At 54.6% G+C, this 4,377-nt stretch overlaps 1 pseudogene; it reads left to right on the forward strand.

Moving 5' to 3' along the window:
* Positions 1-3,480: 3,480 nt before the first annotated feature.
* Positions 3,481-3,965, forward strand: LOC123816648 (annotated as a pseudogene).
* The last annotated feature ends 412 nt before the right edge of the window (positions 3,966-4,377 follow it).

The raw sequence follows: 4,377 nt of genomic DNA on the forward strand, positions 1-4,377 counted from the left end.
TTTCTAAGTGCAGATGCCCTCGGGGACCTGGGCCAGTGTGTGGGCCAGGCAGCAGGAGGGCTCAGGTCATGCAGGCAGCCCCCACAACTGCAGACGAGAATGCCCATGCCGACACACACCTCCCACGGGGCCACACCCCGTTCGTCAGGAAGGAAGCCCTCACACCCCAGCACTGGGCATACCGTCGAGTGTGGGTCCCGGCCTCTACCCATACTGGCTTGGAAGCCAGGTGGCCTGGCCCCTCACCACTTCCAGCCTCAGTTTCCCCCTCAGAGATATGGGCATTGGAACAGGACTCAGAGGGTTTCAGGTGCCAATCTCTTTGTGAGCCACCCAGCCTTCCACTGAGGCTTGCCTTGCTTTGGCTCTTTCACTCCCTCCCTTGACCCCCGCCAGCTGACTCGAGTTCACTGCATCTGTTCTCAGAAAAAGACCCAGTTTCCGATGGCCTGGCTGTACACACGTGTTCTATGTCTCTATGTCTTCTCCCAAAGGGCTTGCAGCTTGAACCTTTCTCTTCACCAGGTCCCTTTTGTGGGCACTGGCGGAAAGGTTAAGAGCCCAGTTCTGGAGCCCCACTGCTGTGTCTGTGTGATCTTGGGCCAGTTAATTTACCTCTCTGTGCCTCAGTTTCTCCATGTATAAACGGGGCCATGGAGGCTGGGTCAGTGGGCTGTTGTGAGCGTCAGTGACTGTGTAAGTCAGGTGGCACTGTGCCTGGCCGGCAGTGAGCACACAGAAGTGCCAGTAGTCTTGGGAGTGGCAGTGGGCAATGGGGACGGGTGAGGGGTCCCCTAGATCAGGCAGGGTCAGGCAGGGTGTCTCAACCGTGGCCGCATACGGGAAGCACCTGGGAAACTGGTAACAACATACCAGTATCCCTGACAAGGTGCTCTCCGAACCACTCCAACTAGCATCTCTGGGTGCGGGCAGGACGTCAGCGTTGCTAAAACTCTCCAGGTGATTCTCATGTGCAGCAGGGCTGGAACCACTGGGTGAGAGAATTACGTGGTGGCGGCAAGTCGAGGGGACAGGCCAGTTCAAATGGAGGCCACGCGGGATTACCAGCTAAGCATGACTGCCAGAAGGCTTCCCGGAGGAAGGGGAGATGAGGTGAGGGGGTAGGGTGGGCGCAGCTCTGAGGGTGGCAGGGGCTTGAAGGCACAGGTGGAGGTGGGCCACCCCCTCTGCTGTCTACCTGCTGCCTCGCCCTCCTGGTTCCTTCCAGCTGCCGATGCTCTTCCTCTCTCCTGCCACTTCCCTGTGTTCCAGCTGTTGCCTGCCTCCTTAAATTAAGGCAGATTGCTGCTCAGCTTGTGCCCAGCACTCCTGACGGGGCCATTAATATTCCAGGGAAGATTAACTTCTCCTCCTCTCCCTCCCCTAGAACCACCGGGCGTTGCCTGACCTGATGGATCAGGGCCTGTGGCTGAGGCAGAGACGTTGCTGGAACCCAGGCAGACCACCGCCTGAGGTCACCCCTGGAGCTTCGGTGCTTTCCTGCCTCTGTGGGTGACTCCAGGTTTCGCCTGTGAAAGTAGAACATGGATGAGGGGGAGTGCAAGGGGGGTTAAGTGGAGCCCTGTTCAATGCTGGGACTCTGCATGAAACTGTACGGGGTCTAATCTGGCTCTGCTCTTTGGCTCAGAGAATGCAAGGGACCTCCCTAGAGTCATGTGGCAGGAGTGGCACTCAGGACTTCTGACTTTTGCCCCAGGGATCTTTGTATATAGGACTCCAGGGTCCCCATCCCTCCCCAGAGGCCTCTGGCATGGGGAAGAAGTGTGACAAGAACTGTGTTCTCTGGGAGCTGCTGGTGAGGCAGGAGCTTCAGTAAGGCCTGCCCTTCCCACTGCGGGCCCCCACCTGGACCTGCTGCCCTTGGGAGCGGGCAGTGAGGAGGGGCCGTGGCCTGGGTGAGACCAGTCATGCTGCCGCAGGGGGCCCAGACCTGGCTCCTCCCGCAGAGGTGGTCTCTGGTAACTTCTTCCCTGCCTCGTGGTAGCAGAGGCTCTGAAGGAGGAAAGTGGGAAGTAGCAGAAAAGGGAACGGAACCCCTGAAGACTAATTTAAAGACACCCCTCCCTTGAATCCCATTTATTCTCTGCCCACCTCCTGCTCCCAACCATGAGTGGACACGAATGTCACCCTGCTCCCATACTGTACCTGCCATACAGCTCATGCCACATAACACGCCCCCCCCCAATAACACACACCATACACCACACACCCTCACACATCCTTCACACACACTCAAGTGCACACAGAGCTCATCCGTTTCTGGGCTTTCGGTCGGCACCTATATGCTGCTGATGCCCAAACCTGTGTCTTTGGACACAGCTCTGGACTCCTGTCTCTGTGGCAGGATGGCCCCGAAGAAACCTGCTTCCTGTATAGTCCTCTCCTCTGGAACCTGCGCTGGCCCAAACCACATGGCAGAAGTGATGTCGCGTGACTTTGAAGGCTGGAGCATTAGAAGCCTCACAGCTCCTGCCTGGGTCTCCTGGCAGGCTCACTCCCAGACACTCCTTGGAGCCCAGCGGCCACGCTGTGAGAAGCCCAGGTCCTGCGGGCAGCCCGCATTGAGCTCCCAGCCATCACACGCACGCCTGTTGTCTCGTGTTCACTGCTCTCATCCAGTGTTCACACCGCCCTACCCTTAGGGCCTCCTTCTCTCAGACTCTTCTGTGTTCTTGTATTTCTGCAGCTAAATATGAAGAATCTCACCCATGTTTCCTAAGGGAACCAGCTCCTCCATCCGGGAAAGCTCTCACCTCCAGGCCTCGGGCCCTGGCACGTGCACCCTGCCTGCCCTGCCTGCATCGCTGCTCCTCTCAGGCAGGTGAGGCTGGCTCCTTCTCATCTGTTAGCTCTTGGCTGAGATGTCACTTCCCCACAGAAGGTAAAATGGTGAGCCTTTGGAGAACAAAGTCTATTGAAAAGTTAAATTTATCATGGGACTCAGCAATTCCACTCCCAGGCATCTACTCAGGAGAAATGAAAACACATCCTCACGAAGACTTGTGTGTGAAATGTTCACGGCAGCTTTATGCACAGCAGCCAAAGGCGGGAGGCAACCTGGTTGTCCCTCAGCTGGTGAGTAAATGGACAACATGTGGTCTATCCATAAAATAGAGCACCATTCACCGAAAATAAGGCATGGACTATTGGTACATGCCACAACATGGGCCTTCAACACATACTGAGAAGTTAAACATATGACATCACATTATGACCCACTACGACACTTCCAGGAAGGCAGGTCTGTAGAAGCGAAGCTGACCAGTGTTGACAGGACCGGGACCAACTGTGTCTGGGCTGACAGTCTTTTCAGGTGATGGAAATGTTCTCAGCGGTGTCGTGGTTGATGGTGTGCACCGCACAGTAAATTTACCAAATACCAAATTGTGCATTTGAAATGGGTGAATGTTGACATATAAAAAAACAACCCAATTGCTTTCCAGCTCTGACCCCAGTGTGATGTTGATGTCCCAGAAGAAGCAGAGTGCCATTTAGGAACTCTTTTTTAAGGAGGGAGAGATGGTGGCCAAGAAAGATGTGCACATGCCCAAACCCCCAAGCTGGCAGACAAGAACATGCCTAATCTTCACGTCACGAAGGCTGTGCAGTCCCTCAACTCACGAGGCTACGTGAAGGAACAGTTTGCCTGGGGGTATTTCTACTGGTACCTTACCAGCGAGGGCATCTCCATGATCACCTCCACCTGCCCCCTGAGATCGTGCCTGCCACTTTGCGCCGTAGCCGGCCTGAGACTGGCAGGCCAAGGCCCAAGGTCGAGGGTGAGCAGCCTGTAAGACTCACAGGAAGGGAAGCGGACAGAGGCACTTACAGAGACTGCTCTGCCCCCTGGGGCCAACAAGAGAGCCCAGGTTGGGGCTGGGTCAGCAGCCAAATTGTAGTTCACAGGTAGATTTGGTCATGCACATGGTCAACCACTCCAGTAAAGCTGGAGGGATTATTTTGTGTTGAATAAACTAATGGCCAGAAATTAAAAAAAGTTCATTATAGCTATAAAATAAAAAAAGATATCAAAGGAGTCATTTCCCCAGAGCCAGCCTCCCTGACACCTGTTCCCTAGCCCCCTCCAAATGCAGCCCGACCCCGTCCTCTGCTTTCCTCTAGCCCGCGTGTCCACGGGGAGCTACATCTGTGGGTGACCTGTTCCGTGCAAACCTTCTCCTCTAAAATGGAGCCTCTGTGGGGAATGGCCTGGCTCTATTTCCTTTTAAGCAGTTTTATTGAGATATACTATATTTTGTTGTGTATAATGCATACCCATGGTTTTGTGTACATTATACACAGGGTTATTCCACGTATAATGCACACCCTTATTTTTCCCTCAAAAATTTAGGCAAA

Source organism: Phyllostomus hastatus, unplaced genomic scaffold, assembly GCF_019186645.2.
Source record: "Phyllostomus hastatus isolate PE091 unplaced genomic scaffold, TTU_PhHast_1.1 phas_contig_1048, whole genome shotgun sequence".
Taxonomy (NCBI): domain Eukaryota; kingdom Metazoa; phylum Chordata; class Mammalia; order Chiroptera; family Phyllostomidae; genus Phyllostomus; species Phyllostomus hastatus.